The following is a 12,063-nucleotide window of genomic DNA, read 5'->3' on the forward strand; positions in this document are numbered from 1 at the left end:
CACACACACACACACACACACACACACACACACACACACACACACACACACACACACACACACACACACACACACACACACACACACACACACACACACACACACACACACACACACACACACACACACACACACACACACACACACACACACACACACACACACACACACACACACACACACACACACACACACACACACACACACACACACACACACACACACACACACACACACACACACACACACACACACACACACACACACACACACACACACACACACACACACACACACACACACACACACACACACACACACACACACACACACACACACACACACACACACACACACACACACACACACACACACACACACACACACACACACACACACACACACACACACACACACACACACACACACACACACACACACACACACACACACACACACACACACACACACACACACACACACACACACACACACACACACACACACACACACACACACACACACACACACACACACACACTGCCCGACAACACTAAAGACAACCAGAGGATCCCAGCCCCCTTGGACAACTCTCCTGTGCTCAGCTATATGGAGAGTCTCTCCTCACATGCCCCAGAGGCAACAGACACGTCCTGAATGGGAACAAGCATTGTTCCATTCACTACCACTCACCCACCCACTCCCCTCACCTCACCTCACCTCACCTCACCTCAACTCACCTCAACTCACCTCACCTCAACTCACCTCAACTCAACTCAACTCACCTCAACTCAACTCAACTCAACTCACGTCACCTCAACTCAACTCACCTCACCTCAACTCAACTCAACTCAGCTCACCTCACCTCACCTCACATCACCTCACCTCACCTCACCTCACCTCACCTCAACTCAACTCACCTCACCCACCCCCCTCAACTCACCTCACCTCACCCACCCCCCTCAACTCACCTCACCTCACCTCAACTCACCCACTCCCCTCACCTCACCTCAACTCAACTCACCCACTCCCCTCACCTCACCTCAACTCACCCACTCCCCTCACCTCACCTCACCTCAACTCAACTCAACTCACCCACTCCCCTCACCTCACCTCAACTCAACTCACCCACCCCCCTCAACTCAACTCAACTCACCCATCCCCCTCAACTCACCTCAACTCACCTCACCCATCCCCCTCAACTCATCTCAACTCAACTCACCTCAACTCCCCTCAACTCACCTCACCTCACCTCACCTCAACTCAACTCACCTCACCCATCCCTCTCAACTCACCTCAACTCAACTCACCTCAACTCCCCTCAACTCACCTCAACTCAACTCACCTCACCTCACCTCACCTCACCTCACCCACCCCCCTCAACTCACCTCAACTCAACTCAACTCACTCACCTCACCCACTACCAATGACTGGCTATGTCCTAAGTGGCATCCTATTCCCTATATAGTGCACCACTTTTGACCAGGGTCCACAGTGCACTATACAGATGTACTATCTTAATTTGACCAGTTTTTCACAGCAGGAAAATAATTCTGCGGCAACAGAAAATCAGAATTTGTGGATGTGGATTATAATTAATGGACATTTTTGTAGGGGTTGATACATTGTTGAAGTTGAAATTACAAACTTTAGAAGCCTTTTTAAACCTTGAATACACTACATGTGTGCATTTCCTAGACATTTGCGACCACAGAGTAATCAAATTAAGATAGCACACACTATATATACAAAAGTATTTTAAATGAGTGGATTCGGCTATTTCAGAAACACCCGTTTCTGACAGGTGTATAGAATCAACCACACAGCCATGCAATCTCCATAGACAAACACTGGCAATAGAATGGCCTTACTGAGGAGCTCAGTGACTTTCAACGTGGCACCGTCATAGGATGCAACTTTCCAACAAGTCAGTTTGTCAGCCGCAGATCACCAGTTGGACAAGCCTAAGATCACCATGCGCAATGCCAAGCGTCGGCTGGAGGGGTGTAAAGCTCGCTGCCATTGGTTTCTGGAACAGTGGAAACGCATTCTCTAGAGTGATGAATCCCTCTTCACCATCTGGCAGTCCGACGGACAAATCTGGGTTTGGTGGATGCCAGGACAACACTACCTGCTCCAAGTTTGGTGGAGGAGGAATAATGGTCTGGGGCTGATTTTCATGGTTCGGGCTCCTTAGTTCCAATGAAGGGAAATCTTAACGCTACAGCATACATTACATTCTAGATGATTCTGTGCTTCCACCCTTGTGGCAAAATTTTTGGGAAGGCCCTTTCCTGTTTCAGCATGACAATGCCCCTGTGCACAAAGCGAGGTCTGTACAGAAATGGTTTGTCATGATTAGTGTGGTAAATCTTGACTGGCCTGCACAGAGCCCTGACCTCAACCCCATCGATCACCTTTGGGATGAATTGGAACCCCGACTGCGAGCCAGGCCTAATCGCCCAACATCAGTCCCGGACCTCACTAATGCTCTTGTGGCTGAATGGAAGCAAAACCCCGCAGCAATGTTCCAACATCTAGTGGAAAGCCTTCACAGAAGAGTGGAGGCTGTTATAGCAGCAATGTTCCAACATCTAGTGGAAAGCCTTCCCAGAAGACGGGAGGCTGTTATAGCAGCAAAGGGGGGACCAACTCCATATGAATGCCCATGATTTTGGAATGAGATGTTCGAAGAGCAGGTGTCCACATACTTTTGGTCATGTAGTGTATCGGTATGATGGCATTTGGGACTCAGGCACTCACTGACATGGATAGCAAGCAGCACAGAAACCAAGGAGGAAACCTTCTCCATTTCCCACAGTTATTATCAGAACCTTGAGACCAACAAACACACGGCCATTAAGATAACACTGATGAGAACACTCATGTATTAAACCCACAGCCCACAAATACAGGAAGCTCTTTGGGTCCTTTGGCTAGGCAGACCTGGAGAGGGACTGGTTGCATCCCATATGGCACCTTATTCCGTATATAGTGCACTTGACCTTATGGGCCATGGTCACATTATGTACATTATTCCCAGAAATGAGCTTTGACGACCAAATAACAAATAAACAACCAAACATTGACGATGAAACAACATGTTGCTTTGCTGGGTTTCTGTCACCTGACTCTGTTGTTGTCACAGAGACTACACTACATATGACTGACTGAATGACTGACTGGCTGACTGATTGACTGACTGGCTGACTGACTGGCTGACTGGCTGACTGACTGACTGAATGAATGACTGGCTGGCTGACTGACTGAATGACTCGCTGGCTGGCTGACTAACTGGCTGACTAACTGAACGACTGGCTGGCTGACTGAATTAATTAATGACTGGCTGGCTGGCCAGCTAGCTGTCTGACTGACTGACTGACTGACTAACTGACTGGTTGACTGAATGACTGACTAACTGACTGACTGACTGACTGACTGTCTGAATGACTGGTTGGCAGGCTGGCTGGCTGGCTGGCTGGCTGACTGGCTGACTAACTGACTGACTGACTGACTGACTGAATGACTGGCTGGCTGGCTGACTAACGGACTGACTGAATAAATGAATGAATGACTGGCTGGCTGACTGACTAACTGACTGACTGACTGACTGAATGAATGAATGACTGGCTGGCTTGCTGGCTGACTAACTCACTGACTGGCTGACTGACTGGCTGACTGGGTGACTGGCTGGCTAACTGGCTGACTGAATGACTGACTGGCTGACTGACTGGCTGACTGGCTGAATGACTGGCTGACTGACTGGCTGACTGACTGGCTGAATGACTGGCTGACTGGCTGAATGACTGACTGGTTGACTGAATGACTGGCTGACTGGCTGAATGACTGGCTGGCTGGCTGACTGGCTGAATGACTGACTGGTTGACTGAATGACTAACTGACTGTCTACACTCTCCATCAGATATTATCTTTCCTCCACAAATCTCCTATAAATGTACCAAACACAAGGTTAACCACCTGTGATATTATCTTTCCTCCACAAATCTCCTATAAATGTACCTAACACAAGGTTAACCACCTGTGTGTGTCTATTGGCTACTAGCTTTAATGCTCCAAACAAACCCTTCCATTCCCTGACTGACTCTCCCTTTAAAAGGCGGACCAGGAGTGTGAAGGAGAGTCTAATGCTGTGTTCGTAACCAAGTGGGAGGTGGGAATTTACCAGTTGGATGCATTCACATACTTTAAACAAGTTAAGAAACGCCGATTGGCTAATGGCCAACAAGCTGCGTAAACCATAAACTAAAAGTACAGCTATCATGCTTATAAACAAATTATAGTGTTCAAAAAAACATATGAACAGATTGATTTTTATAGGTGACGTCAGAGGTCAGCATGTGGGCGAAGTGGCAGCTCAGGATGTAGATGAGTTTTGCACTAGTAATTACCGGCTGGAGGGCCGTTCAACTGGATTTTTCCCAGTCGTATGTGGTAAATTCCCATTTAGTTATGAACGCAGTATTAGAGAGAGAGAGAGAGAGAGAGAGAGAGAGATGACTCAAGCGACCTGCATCGCTCATCTCCTCACTAAGCTAGCTCACACAATGTCAGACTACAGACAGACAGACGCAGACAGATGGAGACAGAGAGACAGAGACAAACAGAGAGGCAGGGATTGCCTTGTAAACAAGCAAACACCCCTCTCTACAAACCTGTATGACTTGCTCTTTTGTAAATCTATTTATTGTAATGCGATCCAAAGCTAACCAGATGCAGTGTATGTTCTGTAGCCTCTAGGGGCATTACTGGATTAGGGAATGACAGTGATGATGAACGCATGAGTGGAGAGGAACAGGGTCCAAAATACTATGCCACAAATCAAGCACAAAACAAGAAGAAACACTGCCTTTGCCAAGGGAGAGGGGAAAAGCTTACCAGGCTGTACACAGCCACAGCTGGCAGAGCATTGTCAGGCTTCCTCTTGCCTGTGTAGCTTCTACACTACGTATTCCTATAGGGAAATCCTTTTTCTCTACGTCTCCTTTGTGCAGGTCTATTTTTCAGAGCCAGTAATTTTTCTGCTCCAGCCCTGTTTTCCTCCAGGCTCCAGGCAGGGTCCGTCCGGGAGAGCGGGTGAACATGTACACCCAGCCGTAAGGCTCTGTGATGAGCCAGCGATAGAGGAAGTCCCCCTGGTTGAAGAATCACATGAAGTCCTCCGTGCAAAGCTCCTCCAACGTGTGTTATGCAAGGCAGTCAGACCTCTCTCTCTGTCTCTCTCTCTGTCTCTCCCTTTCTCTCTCTCTCACTCTCTCTCTCTCCATCTCTCTCATTCGGTCTGTCTCTCTCTCTATCTCCCACGCTCCCTCCCTCCTTTTCTCCCAATACTCCAGTAACATAGCTCCTCCCACAGCCAGCCGCATCAGATATTCATTCAAAAACACATTCTACTTGGCTGAGCGCCCAGACTACGCTCACACACAGAGGAGGGAGGAGGGAGAGAGAGAGGGAGGCGGCAGAGAGAGAAGGGAGGAAGAGAGGGAGGAGGGAGAGAGAGAGGGAGGAGACAGAGAGAGAAGGGAGGAAGAGAGGGAGGAGGGGATAAACAAGGGATGGGTGGAAGATAGAACGTAAGTGAATAGCTTGTATACACACACACACACACACACACACACACACACACACACACACACACACACACACACACACACACACACACACACACACACACACACACACACACACACACACACACACACACACACACACACACACACACACACACACACATACCAGACTACGCTCACAGACGGAGGGAGGAGGGAGAGAGAGAGGATATCTCTCCCCAGACCTCCCCTAGCTCTCCCCCAGACCTCCCCTAGCTCTCCTCCAGACCTCCCCTAGCTCTCCTCCAGACCTCCCCTATCTCTCCCCAGACCTCCCATAGCTCTCCCCAGACCTCCCCTAGCTCTCCTCCAGACCTCCCCTAGCTCTCCCCCAGACCTCCCCTAGCTCTCCTCCAGACCTCCCCTAGCTCTCCCCAGACCTCCCATAGCTCTCCTCCAGACCTCCCCTAGCTCTCCTCCAGACCTCCCCTAGCTTTCCTCCAGACCTCCCCTAGCTCTCCTCCAGACCTCCCCTAGCTCTCCCCAGACCTCCCCTAGCTCTCCTCCAGACCTCCCCTAGCTCTCCCCAGACCTCCCCTAGCTCTCCTCCAGACCTCCCCTAGCTCTCCCCCAGACCTCCCCTAGCTCTCCTCCAGACCTCCCCTAGCTCTCCCCCAGACCTCCCCTAGCTCTCCTCCAGACCTCCCCTAGCTCTCCCCAGACCTCCCCTAGCTCTCCTCCAGACCTCCCCTAGCTCTCCCCCAGACCTCCCCTAGCTCTCCCCAGACCTCCCCTAGCTCTCCCCCAGACCTCCCCTAGCTCTCCCCCAGACCTCCCCTAGCTCTCCTCCAGACCTCCCCTAGCTCTCCTCCAGACCTACCCTAGCTCTCCCCCAGACCTCCCCTAGCTCTCCTCCAGACCTCCCCTAGCTCTCCCCAGACCTCCCCTAGCTCTCCTCCAGACCTCCCCTAGCTCTCCTCCAGACCTCCCCTAGCTCTCCCCCAGACCTCCCCTAGCTCTCCCCCAGACCTCCCCTAGCTCTCCCCCAGACCTCCCCTAGCTCTCCTCCAGACCTCCCCTAGCTCTCCTCCAGACCTCCCCTAGCTCTCCCCCAGACCTCCCCTAGCTCTCCCCAGACCTCCCCTAGCTCTCCCCAGACCTCCTCTAGCTCTCCCCCAGACCTCCCCTAGCTCTCTGCCAGACCTCCCCTAGCTCTCCTCCAGACCTCCCCTAGCTCTCCCCCAGACCTCCCCTAGCTCTCCTCCAGACCTCCCCTAGCTCTCCCCCAGACCTCCCCTAGCTCTCCCCCAGACCTCCCCTAGCTCTCCTCCAGACCTCCCCTAGCTCTCCTCCAGACCTCCCCTAGCTCTCCCCCAGACCTCCCCTAGCTCTCCTCCAGACCTCCCCTAGCTCTCCCCCAGACCTCCCCTAGCTCTCCCCCAGACCTCCCCTAGCTCTCCCCCAGACCTCCCCTAGCTCTCCTCCAGACCTCCCCTAGCTCTCCCCCAGACCTCCCCTAGCTCTCCCCCAGTCCTCCCCTATCTCTCCCCCAGACCTCCCCTAGCTCTCCCCCAGACCTCCCCTAGCTCTCCCCCAGACCTCCCCTAGCTCTCCCCCAGACCTCCCCTAGCTCTCCCCCAGACCTCCCCTAGCTCTCCTCCAGACCTCCCCTAGCTCTCCCCCAGACCTCCCCTAGCTCTCCCCCAGACCTCCCCTAGCTCTCCCCCAGTCCTCCCCTAGCTCTCCCCCAGACCTCCCCTAGCTCTCCTCCAGACCTCCTCTAGCTCTCCCCCAGACCTCCCCTAGCTCTCCTCCAGACCTCCCCTAGCTCTCCTCCAGACCTCCCCTAGCTCTCCTCCAGACCTCCCCTAGCTCTCCTCCAGACCTCCCCTAGCTCTCCTCCAGACCTCCCCTAGCTCTCCCCCAGTCCTCCCCTAGCTCTCCCCCAGACCTCCCCTAGCTCTCCTCCAGACCTCCCCTAGCTCTCCTCCAGACCTCCCCTAGCTCTCCCCCAGACCTCCCCTAGCTCTCCCCCAGACCTCCCCTAGCTCTCCTCCAGACCTCCCCTAGCTCTCCTCCAGACCTCCCCTAGCTCTCCCCCAGACCTCCCCTAGCTCTCCCCCAGACCTCCCCTAGCTCTCCCCCAGACCTCCCCTAGCTCTCCCCCAGTCCTCCCCTAGCTCCCCCCAGAGCCTCCCCTAGCTCTCCTCCAGACCTCCTCTAGCTCTCCCCCAGACCTCCCCTAGCTCTCCTCCAGACCTCCCCTAGCTCTCCCCCAGACCTCCCCTAGCTCTCCTCCAGACCTCCCCTAGCTCTCCCCCAGACCTCCCCTAGCTCTCCCCCAGACCTCCCCTAGCTCTCCTCCAGACCTCCCCTAGCTCTCCTCCAGACCTCCCCTAGCTCTCCCCCAGACCTCCCCTAGCTCTCCCCCAGACCTCCTCTAGCTCTCCTCCAGACCTCCCCTAGCTCTCCTCCAGACCTCCCCTAGCTCTCCTCCAGACCTCCTCTAGCTCTCCTCCAGACCTCCTCTAGCTCTCCTCCAGACCTCCCCTAGCTCTCCTCCAGACCTCCCCTAGCTCTCCTCCAGACCTCCCCTAGCTCTCCCCCAGACCTCCTCCACACACCCATACCCACCCCCCCAAAAACACCCTCCACAGCACCCTAACACACACACACACAGTGAATTACATAGGTGATGAGTGATGTGTTGCCCATGCCTGGTACAGGAGGGTGCTGACCAGTTTTACAGTTGTACAGTTGTTATCCATGTGTATCTAAACACGTCATTTAAGTAACCGTTAGCAACATGCCTCCCTATTCCCTGTCAAACGTATTGCGCTGCATTACACAGCCACAGCAGTGCTGAGGCGTGTAGGTGAGCTTTCAGGAAGACAAGGATGAGTCTCCATAATACGGGTCAACAAGCCCTGGGAGTCAGTTGTGTCTGCATGCAATAATACTGTGAACAGAACAGGGACACGCACACGCACGCACGCACGCACGCACGCAGCCACAAGTGTTATGAGGGTTGAATATTTTCACTAAAACACATCTGTGCCTTTCCCATTATAGGCCGATAGTGCTCTGGTCCAAAGTAGTGCCCTACAGTACACAGGGAATAGGATGCCATTGGGGACGTTGCTGTACTAAAAGGTCTACTGTAGCTGCTACAATAGCAACTTCTATGGCTCCTGCAGGGTGAAACTACAAATGTACTGACTTTACCAGGCAACATGTGTGAACGAGGGTGACCTGGATCCTGCAGGGTGAAACTACAAATGTACTGACTTTACCAGGCAACATGTGTGAACGAGGGTGACCTGGATCCTGCAGGGTGAAACTACAAATGTACTGACTCCACCAGGCAACATGTGTGAACGAGGGTGACCTGGATCCTGCAGGGTGAAACTACAAATGTACTGACTTTACCAGGCAACATGTGTGAACGAGGGTGACCTGGATCCTGCAGGGTGAAACTACAAATGTACTGACTTTACCAGGCAACATGTGTGAACGAGGGTGACCTGGATCCTGCAGGGTGAAACTACAAATGTACTGACTTTACCAGGCAACATGTGTGAACGAGGGTGACCTGGATCCTGCAGGGTGAAACTACAAATGTACTGACTTTACCAGGCAACATGTGTGAACGAGGGTGACCTGGATCCTGCAGGGTGAAACTACAAATGTACTGACTTTACCAGACAACATGTGTGACCGAGGGTGACCTGGATCCTGCAGGGTGAAACTACAAATGTACTGACTTTACCAGGCAACACGTGTGAACGAGGGTGACCTGGATCCTGCAGGGTGAAACTACAAATGTACTGACTTTACCAGGCAACATGTGTGAACGAGGGTGACCTGGATCCTGCAGGGTGAAACTACAAATGTACTGACTTTACCAGGCAACATGTGTGAACGAGGGTGACCTGGATCCTGCAGGGTGAAACTACAAATGTACTGACTTTACCAGGCAACATGTGTGAACGAGGGTGACCTGGATCCGTCTGTGGATGATGTTCATAGAAAATTCATCATTGTAACCATGAGAAAGGTGTGTGTGTGTGTGTGTGTGTGTGTGTGTGTGTGTGTGTGTGTGTGTGTGTGTGTGTGTGTGTGTGTGTGTGTGTGTGTGTGTGTGTGTGTGTGTGTGTGTGTGTGTGTGTGTGTGTGTGTGTGTGTGTGTGTGTGTGTGTGTGTGTGTGTGTGTGTGTGTGTGTGTGTGTGTGTGTGTGTGTGTGTGTGTGTCAAACGGGCCCTGGTTATACTGTAAGCTGGTCTCTGCTCGCTCTAGCCATTCCAGCTCTAAACTAACATGGGACTATGTCCATAGCCAACGACGGGCCCAGTTGAACCAGTTACTGTGGACATAAACATGGTCTGTCTACAAACATTTCCTTCCCTGTTCTCTATCTACGCAGCCTGTCCCCACACACTTTCTGTGACGTAGGTTATTGTTCTATTTCAAGGCCTAGCTAGTTCTCTCTCTCTCTCTCTCTCTCTCTCTCTCTCTCTCTCTCTCTCTCTCTCTCTCTCTCTCTCTCTCTCTCTCTCTCTCTCTCTCTCTCTCTCTCTCTCTCTCTCTCTCTCTCTCTCTCTCTCTCTCTCTCTCTCTCTCTCTCTCTCTCTCTCTCTCTCTCTCTCTCTCTCTCTCTCTCTCTCTCTCTCTCTCTCTCTCTCTCTCTCTCTCTCTCTCTCTCTCTCTCTCTCTCTCTCTCTCTCTCTCTCTCTACAATCACCCTGAATACTTTATTTTTCTTTTCACACTTTCTCATTTCCTTTTTCACACCTTTCACCTTGTCATCACCGGGAGAACCATGGCTGTTTTGTTGTGGCATGTTACACAACCTTACCTTTAATAAGGCATAGACAGACCCACCTCCTCCCGGAACTGAGAGAACTCCATAACAAAATAATATAATCTAATCCCACGCACTTTGTTGATACCTCTCTGGCTTTAAGTGGCATTAATGGGTTGTGTCCTAAATAAAACCCTGTAGGGCGGGCTTCCGGTCAAAAGTAACACACTATATAGGGAATAGGTTGCCATTTGGGACCCGTCTCCAAGGTCTCATCACATTTAGGTGTTCAACTCACCTTAAGTGTGTAAAACTGTGATATTTGTCTCCTCGACGTTGAGAACAGCTGTGAGATCAGATCAGTCGCTCCAAAGTGACCAGTTTCCTCCAAGGAAATACCGTGTGGTGTCTTCTCCTTCACCTTTACAGTTCAAACAGCACTGAGACATGACAAGCAGAGATGATTTAAGTACTACAGGCCTGAAATACTGTACTATAGAATAAAAAGTGTTATTATATAGGAACTTTCCATGCAACACACTGCCTGTACTGTCTGAATACATGCAACACACTGCCTGTCCTGTCTGAATACATGCACCAGACTGCATGTCTTGTCTTAATACATGCACCAAACTGCCTGTCTTGTCTTAATACATGCAACAGACTGTCTGTCCTGTCAATATATGCACCAGACTGCCTGTCCTGTCTGAATAAATGCACCTCACTGCATGTCCTGTCTGAACACATGCACCAGACTGAATGTCCTTATCTGAATACATGTAACAGACGGCATGTCCTGTCTGAACACATTCTCTTCTATACACCTGCTTCTACTGTCAACAGAATAGCTTAGCTTCCTCAATCCAAGCAAGCAGGAGTAGTCATAAATACATGGCAAAGCAGAAAAATACTGTACCTTTAAGTGCTAGATTGTCCAGTCATGTCATCTCTACAGTCCTATTGCCTCTCAAGTCTCCTCTTAACAGTCCACTCCCAGCAGGACAGCATCTTTAATTCTCCTCTTAACAGTCCACTCCCAGCAGGACAGCATCTTTAATTCTCCTCTTAACAGTCTACTCCCAGCAGGACAGCACCTTTAATTCTCCTCTTAACAGTCTACTCCCAGCAGGACATCACCTTTAATTCTCCTCTTAACAGTCTACTCCCAGCAGGACAGCACCTTTAATTCTCCTCTTAACAGTCTACTCCCAGCAGGACAGCACCTTTAATTCTCCTCTTAACAGTCTACTCCCAGCAGGACAGCACCTTTCATTCTCCCTAAACCCAGTTGTAGACATGTCCGGACATGTAGCACAGATTCAGAAACACAGGGGGCAGGCAGGGTGACTCACATGTAAATCACAGGAGGCTGCTGAGTGAAGGAAGGCTCATAATAATGTCTGGAACGGAACTAATGGAATGTTTGATGCATTTGATACCATTCCACTAATTCCGCTCCAGCCATTACCACAAGCCCCGTCCTCCACAATTAAGGTGCCACCAACCTCCTGTGATGCAAATACATGTAGTAGAGCTAACTGGAGTGTGGTTGGGGGTTGGCCCCATTGGTGGCCCTAGTTAGTAGTAGTTAACCACAATAATGACCCCTTAGTTAATTCAGGAAATGTTCAACTGAGCCTGCAATATTTCACCAATCCTGCTTAGAGTGAACTACTCCATGTGACACCACAGAG

At 51.3% G+C, this 12,063-nt stretch overlaps 1 protein-coding gene across 2 annotated transcripts in view; it reads right to left on the bottom strand.

The window, feature by feature from the left end:
- Positions 1-11,641, bottom strand: part of atxn1b (ataxin 1b) — a 28,559-nt gene extending 16,918 nt beyond the window's left edge. Inside the window, exons 1-2 of one of the 2 annotated variants that reach the window (XM_071395836.1) lie at positions 11,286-11,641; positions 10,668-10,809 (exon numbers count right to left, since the gene is read on the bottom strand). The gene's annotated coding sequence lies outside the window, so the exon portion shown is untranslated. Of the gene's footprint in view, positions 1-4,896; positions 5,302-10,667; positions 10,810-11,285 lie in introns of those variants that run through there. The other variant, XM_071395835.1, reaches the window with a different exon arrangement.
- Positions 11,642-12,063: the final 422 nt, after the last annotated feature.

Source organism: Salvelinus alpinus, chromosome 4, assembly GCF_045679555.1.
Source record: "Salvelinus alpinus chromosome 4, SLU_Salpinus.1, whole genome shotgun sequence".
NCBI classification, from domain to species: Eukaryota; Metazoa; Chordata; class Actinopteri; order Salmoniformes; family Salmonidae; genus Salvelinus; species Salvelinus alpinus.